The following is a 12,873-nucleotide window of genomic DNA, read 5'->3' on the forward strand; positions in this document are numbered from 1 at the left end:
GCGATTAAATTTGCATGTGCTGCGCTATATAAGTTTTCATTCATTCATTCATTCATTCATTCATTCATTCAGAGAGAGAGAGAGATAGAGAGAGAGAGGGGGGTGGAGAGAGAGAGAAGAGGAGAGAAAGAGAAGGAGGGAGGGAGAGAGGAAGGAGAAGAAGGGAGGGAGAGAGGAAGAGAAGGAGGAGCAAGAGGAAGAGAAGGAGGAGCAAGAGGAAGAGAAGGAGGAGCAAGAGGAAGAGAAGGAGGAGGAAGAGAAGGAGGAGCAAGAGGAAGAGAAGGAGGAGCAAGAGGTGGAGGGAGAGAGAGGAGGAGACAGACAGAGAGAGAAGGCAAAAAAAGAGGAGACGACACAGAAAAAGAAGGACACAGGGCAAGAAAGAGATAGAGGGAAGCAGGAAAAGAAAGAGAAGACGACGATGATGACGAAAAAAGAGAAGGAGGAGATGGAGAAAGAAGGAGAATAAGGCTCCATACACACTAGTGGGATTTCAAATGCAACTCGACTTGGACAATAGAAATCACATTGTTTTCAATGGCGCCCATTCACATCAATGCAACACAGGACAGCGTGATTTTGGAAAAGGTTCCTGTGCTACTTCGGTGCAATTCCCCATTGAATATGCAAACCACTGTCAAGTTGCGCAACATAAATCGCACTTAAAATCTATGAAAATCAGATTGTAGTAGTGTGAACCTGGCTTCAGCGGGAGAGAGATGCACAAAAGAGATAAAAGAATAGATAAAAGAACAAAGACACATAACCAGAGTAAGACAAAGAGCGCAGGGAACAGTAAAAAGTTTCAGGTTCCCACAGGCAGAGAACAATCCATTCCCCATTCCCAGTCACACTAAACCCGTTTTATTCCAGGACAAGACAGTTTGATACCTTCATCCCCTAAACAGTAAATCAATACACAGAAGAAAAAAAAAAGCATATAGAAAAGTCGTTTTTAAAGCTCTCAATACAGCGATCGATATTGATTGAATCTTCCGCTGGGAGACGTGCGTCAGAAGGTAAAAATGAATAAAACATTTTTCAGAAAGTACATTCCGCCATCAGCCGGCGTGGTAACAGGTGCACTCACTAGACCTACTTCAAAAATGGGTCTGAGCGGCTTTGTTCCTTTCTAGGATTACATTAATAATGCTACAGAGTTCAGCTTCCCGCTGGGCTAAAAATATTGGCGCGTTTCGGCAGAAGCTGGTCCCCCCCATTAATAGACCGCCGAGCACTTTAATCTGCGATGATGGTAATCACGGGGCTACGGCTGACAATATAGAGCCACCGAGCAGAGAGCTTTTCTCCGCCGCCGAGTCCAAAGATAAACATGTCTGATGGATGTTTAAGTGTCAGACGAGAAGACGAGCGGCACTGAGAAATGTATTTTGAGTTTAATGATTAAATGTTTCAAGTCTTCCCTGGAGCTGAAAATGAAAAATATATATTCTGCCTTTTTATATTTTGCGCTGAAGACCATAGGTAAAAATTTGTAGGCGTTTTTAAGAACAGTTTAACCACTTAAGACCCGGACCAATATGCAGGTTAAAGCGGAGCTCCACCCTAAAGTGGAACTCCCGCTGATCGGAACCCTCCCCCCCTCCGGTGTCACATTTGACACCTTTCAGGGGGGAGGGGGTGCAGATACCTGTCGAGAGAGAGAAAGCGCGAGAGAGAGAAAGCGCGAGAGAGAGAAAGCGCGAGAGAGAGAAAGCGCGAGAGAGAGAAAGCGCGAGAGAGAGAAAGCGCGAGAGAGAGAAAGCGCGAGAGAGAGAAAGCGCGAGAGAGAGAAAGCGCGAGAGAGAGAGCGCGAGAGAGAGAGCGCGAGAGAGAGATTAGATTGTAAGCTCTTCTGAGCAGGGCCCTCTTAATCCTATTGTTTTTTATTGTATTATAACTGTAGTGTTTCCATTTTTATATTGTAAAGCGCTGCATAAACTGTTGGCGCTATATAAATCCTGTATAATACTACTAACTGGAGGAGAGATCAGAGTGACAGATAGATGAGCTTACCTGTCTGCTGCTTCTCCTTTTACTGTCCAGTCACAGGTTTGGGGGGGAGCGACTAGACCTGTAAGCGTTCCTAAATTGCAGCAAACAAAAATCAGGTCCCCTGCTCTGCCAGACGGCGCTCTGCAGTGTGGCGCAGATGTGTAAATCTCAGAGACGGATGGACAGAAATACAAATCATTTGGCAGGTAAAACGGCTCGCTTGTTTGTATTCCATCTGTGTGTTTAGCTGACTTCATGGATTGCAGCATTAGATTTACAGGGAATAAGCTATTCCAGCATATTAACAAGCAAGCAAGGTGTCTCTGCATGACAAGTACATGAAGTCTTAATACTGTACAGGATGTGGAGAATCTCTCCCCAGCAGCACAGCAGACGGGAACAATGACGCTCCATCTCATTCATAAACAAGACCTTGTTATCCCGACTCTCAGCGACAGTTATAAAAATTACAAGGAAGGAGCTGCAACCTCTCGCCATTAAATTTACAGCCTAAGCGGCAGATCCTTCTTATTAAATGTCATCCCCTCACGGAGGTGCGATGTAATAAATGCAGCTAAAAACCGCGGCGTCCTTCAATTTCCAGAAATCTCATTACTCAGAATTAATGGCTTAATGAAAGGGATCCTTGTCTTCTGCTAATAGCCAGTGGTTGGTCTTATCACTGCAAACTTGGTCTGGGCTTCAATAATAACGCCGTACCTCGGCGCGGACATTAATAGCTACAAAGTACGGAGCGGCATGGCTAATTGGGTAAAGTCGAGAAGAATTCAGGTCCAGGCCTGACGGTGGAGGGAGAATTTCAGTAAAACTAAAATCTCTCTCTGAAAAGAGTAGAGCTGCGCAATCATTATAAGATCGCAATCTCGATTCAACCCCCCACACGATCTTAATCCAGCACTTCCATGATTCATGTAAATAGTGCAGAGCCGTTTCCCTGCCCGCAACTTAACCACTTGCTTACTGGGCACATAAACCCCCTTCGTTCCCAGGCGAAATCTCAGCGTCCGGCACTGCGTCGCTTTAACTGACAATTGCGCGGTCGTGCGACGTGGCTCCCAAACAAAATTGGCGTCCTTTTTTCCCCACAAGTAGAGCTTTCTTTTGGTGGTATTTGATCACCTCTGCGGTTTTTATTTTTTGCGCTATAAACAAAAAAAGAGCAACAATTTAAAAAAATATATATATTTTTTTTACTTGTTGCTATAATAAATATCCCAATTTTTTTTTAAAAAACTATTTTTTTTCTCAGTTAAGGCCGATACGTATTTTTCGACGTATTTTTGTAAAAAAAAAAAAAAAAAATCGCAATAAGCGACTGGTTTGCGCAAAAGTTATAGCGCCTACAAAATGGGGAACAGAATTATGATTTTTTTTATTATTTTTTTTTTTTACTAGTAATGGCGGCGATCTGCGATTTTTATTGGGACTGGGATATTGCGGCGGACGTATCGGACACTTTTGACACAAATTTGGCGCCATTCACATTTATACAGCGATCAGTGCTATAAAAATGCACGAATTACTGTATAAATGTGACTGGCAGTGAAGGGGTTAACACTAGGGGGTGAGGAAGGGGTTAACTGTGTAGCCTGGGTGTGTTCTAACTGTGTGGGGGGAGGGGGGTGACTGGGGGAGGGGACCGATGCTGTGTCTCTATGTACAAGAGACACAGATCGGTCTCCTCTCCTCTGACAGCACGTGGAGCTCTGTGTTTACACACAGAGCTCCACGTCCCTGCTGTCACCTGCCGTGTCACCGACGATTGCGTGTACCCGGCGGACATCGCGGCCGCCAGGTACACGCATCGGGTCTTCGGCGATGCGTCGGGACAGTTTTTACCCGCCGCGCGCCACCCAGTGGCGCGCGCGGGTAATGCACATAAAAGGCCGTTTTTAAACGGCCACTTGGCACTTGAGAGCCGCGCTGCGGACGTATTTCGTCTATAGCGCGGATCTCAAGTGGTTAAAAAGAAAAAAAAAATAAGCAGCTGGCAATTAACAACATTGCTTAGCTGAAAGAGACAGCTAAAAAGAAACATTGTGGCCCAGATTCTCGTAGAATGGAGTAAAACTACGGCGGCGTAACGTATCTCATTTACGTTACGCCGCCGCAAGTTTTACAGGCAAGTGCTTTATTCACAAAGAACTTGCCTGTAAAGTTGCGGCGGCGTAGCGTAATTTTCTCCCGGCGCAAACCCGCCTAATTCAAATGAGCCGGGTAGAGGGCGTGGATCATTTAAATTAGGCGCGTTCCCGCGCCGAACGTACTGCGCATGCGCCGTCCCTAAAATTTCCCGACGTGCATTGCGCTAAATGACATCGCCTGGACGTCATTGGTTTCGTCATGAACGTAAATGGCGTCCAGCCCCATTCACGGACGACTTACGCAAACAACGTAAATTTTTAAATTTCGACACGGGAACGACGGCCATACTTAACATTGGTTGCCCCTCATATAGCAGGGGCAACTTTACGCGTCGCAAATCTAACGTAAACGTCGTAACTTCACTGCGTCGACCACGCGTACGTTGGGGAATTCGCGTATTTTGCTAATTTGCATACATGACGGGGAAAACGATGGAGGCGACACCTAGCGGCGAAAAAAAAAATTGCATTTAAGATCCGACAGCGTAAGAGCCTTACGCCTGTCGGATCTAATGGATATCTATGCGTAACCGATTCTAAGAATCAGTCGCATAGATACGACGGCCCAGATTAGGACTTACGACGGCGCACATTGCGTTGCGCCGTCGTAAGACCTTTTAGAATCTGGGCCTGTACCTTCTTTTCTACCCTTCTGTTTATTCATTTACAGAGCAAAGGTCTGCACACAAAGTCATTTTAAAGTGGAGTTCCGCCATTTTTTCTTTTTAAAGTCAGCAGCCACAAACACTTTTAAAATAATGACACTTACCTGTCCAGGGCGCCGGCAATGTCGGCACCTATCGCTTGGCTCTTGGGTGCTGCCGCCGCCATCTTTGGTAAGGGAATCAGGAAGTGAAGCCATTTGGCTTCACTTCCTGCTTCCCTACTGCCCATGCGCGACTTGCGCTGCGCAATTCCACTGGTCCCTGCTGTCTTCTGGGACCAGTGTGTCTCCCAAAAAAACAGTGCGCGGGGGAGTGAAGGAATTGGCATAGATACCAGCGGGTGGCTTGGGTATCTATGCCCAGAAGTGGGAGCAAATACCTGTATTACACAGGTATCTGCTCCCCCCTGAAAGGTGCCAAATGTGACACGGGAGGGAGGGTACCAAAAAGCAGAAGTAAAATTTTTGAGTGGAACTCCGCTTTAAAGTTTTTATTAAATTGTTTCTCTGTTTAATCAGCCTTATTAACTCCCTATTCTCCTTCTCCATTTAAAGCGGTTATAAAGTCCTAGTGCGTGTTATTTATTTAAAAAAATTTCGCCTCATACTGAATTTCAGAGCACTCCTCTGCAACCACGTGCCCGCCGCTGTCTTCCGCCATTCTGATCGCTACAGCGGGTGGGGCTGAGAATACCCGGCAGATGTGGGAGGAGAGCTGTGGGTGGTCCCGTGAGCGCCAAGCGGCGTTCTGAAATTATGTATAAAGTGGCATATTTTTTATAAAGAACACGTGGAAGAAGGTGCTCTGGTCAGATGAGACTAAAATTGAACTTTTGGGCCTAAGAGCAAAACGCCATGTGTGGGGAAAAACTAACACTGCACATCACCCTGAACACACCATCCCCACCGTGAAACATGGTGGTGGCAGCATCATGTTGTGGGGATGCTTTTCTTCAGCAGGGACAGGGAAGCTGGTCAGAGTTGATGGGAAGATGGATGGAGCCAAATACAGGACAATCTTAGAAGAAAACCTGTTGGAGTCGGTTCACACTAGGGCAACACGACTTCCAGCGCGACTTTCAGAGGCGACTCCGACATGACTTGAACATGAACCACAGGGCGATCTGGGGCGATTTACAACACGACTTGAAGTCGTCTCCAGGACAGGAGACTTTCCAGTGGCCAATCAAACAACAATCAGCTCTAGGGGAGGGAGGGGGAGGGAGAGGTTTGCCTGAGAAATGTATGTTATCTTCCTGGAAAGTCGCTTCAGTTAAGACAGTGATCAGACTTGAAGGCGACTTCCATTGAAATCAATGGGTACAAATCGCCTACAAGTCGGATTGAAGTAGTACAGGAACTTCTTTTGAAGTCAGAGCGTCTCGAGTCGTGTGTATTAACACCGCTCCCATTCACTTGCATTGTTTTTCTCGACAGCACGACTTGGGACGACTTGAGGCGACTTCAAGTCGGATCCCAAGTCGCCCCAGTGTGAACCGGCTCTTAGGGTCAGCAGGACAACGACCCTAAACATACAGCCAGAGCTACATTTGAATGGTTTAGATCAAAGCATATTAATGTGTTAGAATGGTCCAGTCACAGTCCAGACCTAAATCCCATTGAGAATCTGTGGCAAGACTTGAAAATTGCTGATCACAGACGCTCTCCATCCAATCTGACAGAGCTTGAGATATTTTACAAAGAAGAATGGGAAAAAATGTCCGCCTCTAGATGTGCAAAGCTGGTAGAGACATCCCCAAAAAGACTTGAAGCTGGAATTGCAGAGAAAGGAGGTTCTACAAAGTATTGACTCCGGGGGGCGCCATACAAATCCTTCTTACACTTTTCACATAATTGTGAACATTTTTGAAAACCATTTATCATTTTCCTTCCACTTCACAATGATGTGACACTTTGTGTTGGTCTATCACATAAAATCCCAATAAAATACATTTACACTTTTGGTTGTAACGTGAGAAAAGGTGGAAAATTTCATGGGATATGAATACTTTTTCAAGGCGCTGTGTAATCTATTCATAGAAACAAGGTTTGGAATACAATGGTACCAATTACGATTTCCATTAGGCTACACATTCAATGACTACGGACTTCAATGAAGGGTCCCTTTCCCGTTATTGTTTAGCCGGAGGTGCTTGCCGAAGCATGTAGTGTATCAGAGCGGAGGGACCAGGCCAGCCTCCCGTCTTCACAGGCGTGTGATCAATGTATTATAGTGAATTAGTGAAGTGGAAATTTCATTACTACAATAAATTGCTGGGGAGCTCCCAGACCATCGGCAAAAAAAAAACACGGCACGATACCGCAGCTCTGTGCGTTTGGGATATCCAAATGTACAATCCAAAACAAGTCTTTTATTTTATGCTCGAGGTTCAGCTTAACCGCTTGAGGACCGCCGCACGACGATATACGTCAGGGATATGCAAGTAGCGGACCTCCAGCTGTTGCAGAACTACAATTCCCATGAGGCATAGCAAGACTCTGACAGCCACAAGCATGGCACCCAGAGGCAGAGGCATGATGGGACTTGTAGTTTTGCAACAGCTGGAGGTCTGCTAATTGCATATCCCTGATATACGTCGACAAAATGGCACGGCTGGGCACAAGGGCGCACAGCTAAGTCCCCTTTAAGATCGTGGGTCCCGGTCCTCTTCTCAGTGACCGCCCCCCGCTGGAACAGCGGACCCGATCGCCGCCGGTGTCCCACGATTGGATTACAGAGAGGAAGAACGGGGGAGAGGTAAGTGTAAACAAACCTTTCCCCGTGCTTCCTAGTGAGCCTGTCTTTGATCGTCTGTTCCCTATCATAGGGAACGACGATCAGCGACGTCACGCGCCAAGCCACGCCCCCACACAGTAAGAATCACTCCCTTAGGGCACACTTAAAGCGGAGGTTCACCCTAAAAAAAAAAAAAAAATCGATGTACCATCAGCATACTTGCGTCAGCTATAGAATGTTTTTTTATTTGTATTTTTTTTTTTTGCCGATGTATTTACCGTTTAATCGCTCAGTTTCGTTTCAGACTCCGGCGGGGAAATAGGCGTTCCTATGAAGAGGGGAACATGATTGACGTCCGGCTATGGCGCGTCAAGTGTTCCGAAAATAGCCGAAATAGGACTCGGATTATATACGGCGCCTGCGCAGTCAGCTCCTAGTCTGTGTGCAGGCGCCGTATAGCGCCGTGAAGAGCCGAGTCCTACTCCGGCTATTTTCGAAACGCGTCATAGCCGGACGTCATTCATGTTCCCCTCTTCATAGGAACGCCTACTCCCCGCGGGAGTCTGAAACGAAAAATACACGCAATAAATACAGCGCAAAAAAAAAACATACTATAGCTGACGCAAGTATGCTACATAGATGTTTTTTAGGGTGAACCTCCGCTTTAACCCCTACAGCGCCCCCCCCCCCCCCCCGGTTAACTCCGTCAATGCCAGGGTTATTTTTATAGTAACCAGTGTTCGCTGTAAAAAATGACAATAGTCCCAAAATAGCATCAAAAGTGTCCGATGTGTCCGCCATAATGCCACAGTCACGATAAAAATCGCTGATCGCCGCCATTACTAGAAAAATTATTAATAAAAATGCAATAAAACTATCCCCTATTTGGCAGACGCTATAAATTTTGCGCAAACTAATCAATAAACGCTTATTGCGATTTTTTTTTACCAAAAATATGTAGAAGAATACGTATCGGCCTAAACTGAGGGGAAAAAAGAAATTATGGGCTAGATTCAGGTAGGGAGCGCGTATTTGTGTGCGGGCGTAGCGTATCCTATTTACGCTACGCCTCCGCAACTTTGACAGGCAAGTGCAGTATTCACAAAGCACTTGCTCTGTAAGTTGCGGCGGCGTAGCGTAAATTGGCCGGCGTAAGGCCGCCTAATTCAAATGTGGAAGATGTGGGCGTGTTTTATGTAAATTTATTGTGACCCCACGTAAATGACGCTTTTTCCGAACAGCGCATGCGCCGTCCGTGAAAGTATCCCAATGCGCATGCTCCAAATTACGCCGCAAAGACTCATTGGTTTCGATGTGAATGTAAATTACGCCCAGCCCCATTCACGGAAGACTTACGCAAACGACGTAAAACGTGAAAAATTTGACGCGGTCCCAACGTCCAAACTTAACATTGGCTGCGCCTCCTATAGCAGGGGTAACTATACGCCTGAAAACGCCTTACGGAAACGGCGTATCTTTACTGCGACGGCCGGGCGTACGTTCGTGAATAGGCGTATCTCGCTGATTTACATATTCTAGGCGTAAATCAGCATACACGCCCCTAGCGGCCAGCGTAAATATGCAGTTAAGATATGACGGCGTAGGAGACTTAGGCCGGTCGTATCTTAGCAACATTTAAGCGTATCTCAGTTTGAGCATACGCTTAAAGTTGCGACGACGCGGATTCAGACTTACGACGGCGTATCTACTGATACGCCCTTCGTAAGTCTTTCTGAATGCGGGCCTATATATTTTTTGGGGGATATTTATTATAGCAAAAAAGTAAAAAATATTGTTTTTTTTCAAAATTGTCGCTTTATTTTTGTTTATAGCGCAAAAAATAAAAACCGCAGAGGTGATCGAATACCACCAAAATAAAGCTCAATTTTGGGGGAAAAAAGGACGCCAATTTTGTTTGGGAGCGACGTCGCACGACCGCGCAATTGTCAGTTAAAGCGACGCAGTGCCGAATCGCAAAAAGGGGCCTGGTCCTTTAGCTGCATAATGGTTCGGGGCTTAAGTGGTTAAAAGAAAAAGTGACAAACTGAGAGCCCCCAGCCCCCCCCCCCCCCCCCAGGCACAACATTTCACAACCATCGATAAAAGGAAAAGATGGAGTTTCATCTTTGGATGTCGTTATTTAGAAATCGCGGTCCTCCAGCTGGCAGCCTGCGTTCCAACCGCACCACTCAGCTCTCGGATTCTCTTGTATCACATCATGTTTTTAATACGATCCAACCCACAAGGAAAAAAAAAAGTCAAAACAACTAGCCAAGACCAGCTCATAAAAACGACAGCTCTGCTATAAACCATTTCATCTTCACCGCAGTTATTTGACGCATGACAGTTTGAGGTCGGGACTACTCCAGAAAAACAAAGTTGCAGCAATAATAATGAAAAGCATAGCGGTTTACTTAAAAAGACCATAAAAAACAAAAACAAGAGAAAACAGTCAAGTGAGGTATTTACACCACCCGCCATCAACATATAAAATCTCTGCTGCCTCATTGAGGTCAGTTCTTGGCTCTACCAAAGGGTCTCGTGCTTCAGTGCCGCTTTACCGACACACGGCTCCAATAAGACACACATGGGGCCAAAAAATTCAAAACAATGTAAAATAAAACTATAAAATATGGTCTACTCTGCATTAACAAAGTTCAAGGAAATCAGATAAATCTGAACTAACCACCTACTAAGTATTTTCAGAACCCAAGACTGCTTTCACACTGAAAGCGCTCAGACGGCGGCGGTAAAGCGCCGCTGTTTTTAGCAGCGCTTTACCGTCGTTTTTAAGCCCCCCACTAGCGGCCGAAAAAGCAGCGCTTTATCGGCGGTTCGGCAGCGCTATCCATTAATTTCAATGGGCAGGGGCGCTTTAGGAGCTCCTAAAGCGCTGCAAAGAAGCTGCTGACAGCTCTTTTTTTTTTACGCCCTGCCAGCGCAGTGCCCCAGTGTGAAAGTACTCAGGCTTTCACACTGGGATTGCAGCTGAGGCTTTTTTTTTCAGGCGCCTGAAAAACTCACCCAGTGTGAAAGGGGTCTAAAGAGGGCCCCAGCCACCCTCACACTCCTAAACCCCTTCAGCTCCAAAAGATTTATGACCAGGCGATTTTTTGCAATACGGCACTGCGTTACATTAACTGGTAATTGCACGGGTACGCAAATAACATTTGTGACGTTTTTATCCACAAATAGAGATTTATTTTGGTGGTATTTGATCACCTTTACTTATTGTGCCATGAACAAGACAATGGATAGTAATGAGCTGGGGATCTGCTGAACAGGGGTACTAATGAGTTGGGGATCTGCTGAACAAGGGTACCAATGAGCTGGGGATCTGCTGAACAGGGGTACTAATGAGCTGGGGGATCTGCTGAACAGGGGTACCAATGAGCTGGGGATCTGCTGAACAGGGGTACTAATGAGCTGGGGGATCTGCTGAACAGGGGTACCAATGAGCTGGGGATCTGCTGAACAGGGGTACCAATGAGCTGGGGATCTGCTGAACAAAGGTACTAATGAGTTGGGGATCTGCTGGACAAGGGTACCAATGAGCTGGGGATCTGCTGAACAGGGATAGTAATGAGCTGGGGATCTGCTGAACAGGGGTACTAATGAGCTGGGGGATCTGCTGAACAGGGGTACTAATGAGCTGGGGTTCTGATGAACAAGGGTACCAATGAGCTGGGGAGCTGCTGAACAAGGGTACCAATGAGCTGGGGATCTGCTGAACAAGGGTATCAATGAGCTGGGGATCTGCTGAACAAGGGTACCAATGAGCTGAAGATCTGCTGAACAGGGGTACTAATGAGCTGGGGATCTGCTGAACAGGGGTACCAATGAGCTGGGGATCTGCTGAACAAGGGTACCAATGAGCTGGGGATCTGCTGAACAAAGGTACCAATGAGCTGGGGATCTGCTGAACAGGGATAGTAATGAGCTGGGGATCTGCTGAACAAGGGTACTAATGAGCAGAGGATCTGCTGAGCAGGGGTACTAATGAGCAGAGGATATGCTGAGCAGGGGTACTAATGAGCAGAGGATATGCTGAGCAGGGGTACTAATGAGCAGAGGATATGCTGAGCAGGGGTACTAATGAGCAGAGGATATGCTGAGCAGGGGTACTAATGAGCTGGGGATCTGCTGAGCAGGGGTACTAATTATTATTATTATTATTTCAGGTACTTATATAGCGCTGTCAATTTACGTAGCGCTTTACATATACATTCACATCGGTCCCTACCCTCAAAGGAGCTTACAATCTAAGGTCCCCAACTCACATTCTAGGGCCAATTTAGACAGAAGCCAGTTAACCTACCAACATGTCTTTGGAGTGTGGGAGGAAACCGGAGAACCTGGAGGAAACCCACACAGGCACAGGGAGAACATGCAAACTCCAGGCAGGTAGTGGATTGGGATGATGAGCTGGGGGATCTGCCGAGCAGGGGTACTAATGAGCATAGAGGATCTGCTGAGCAGGGGTACTAATGAGCTTGGGATCTGCTGAGCAGGGGTACTAATGAGCAGAGGATCTGCTGAGCAGGGGTACTAATGAGCAGAGGATCTGCTGAGCAGGGGTACTAATGAGCAGAGGATCTGCTGAGCAGGGGTACTAATGAGCAGAGGATCTGCTGAGCAGGGGTACTAATGAGCAGAGGATCTGCTGAGCAGGGGTACTAATGAGCAGAGGATCTGCTGAGCAGGGGTACTAATGAGCTGGGGATCTCCTGAGTCGGGGTGCCGCTAAGCTGGTGTTCTACTGGGCCCCTTTAAAACTAATTGAAAAATCACACACAGGGCATTTGCCAAGCATTATTAAAGCTTAAAAAAGCATCACAGAAGCCTCACCAACTAATTTAACATATGAGCTCAGGTCTACTTTAAAGAAAAAATAAATGTTAACAGGATAATAAGGCATGAGAGGGACGACTAGAACTCTCCAAAGAAAGCCAGGGAAAAAAAATCCCGTCTCTTCCTCTGCCACACTTCAATAACCCAGAACAACCCGATAATGCGCTGAGCTGCTGTTTAAACAAGACCTGTGCAAGCGAGTGGCGGAAAGGCGGCGGCGGCGGCGGCAGCTCGGGGGAATCCGAGAGCACAGAATATAAATTAAACGTTATTTTCACATGACAGGCTCTAATTTCAAGCAGTGAAGGAAGAACAGGTGAAGATAGAAAAAATAAAAACGTAAAAACTGACAAATGGAAATGTAAAAAAAAAATTGAAATTAAAATCCAATCAGTACCCCGCGGTGTCCGGCTCGAGTCTGCCACCGCCACCGCCGCCGCGCACAGCTATATCAACCTGAA

The sequence above is a fragment of the Rana temporaria genome, chromosome 7, assembly GCF_905171775.1.
Source record: "Rana temporaria chromosome 7, aRanTem1.1, whole genome shotgun sequence".
Lineage (NCBI taxonomy): Eukaryota > Metazoa > Chordata > Amphibia > Anura > Ranidae > Rana > Rana temporaria.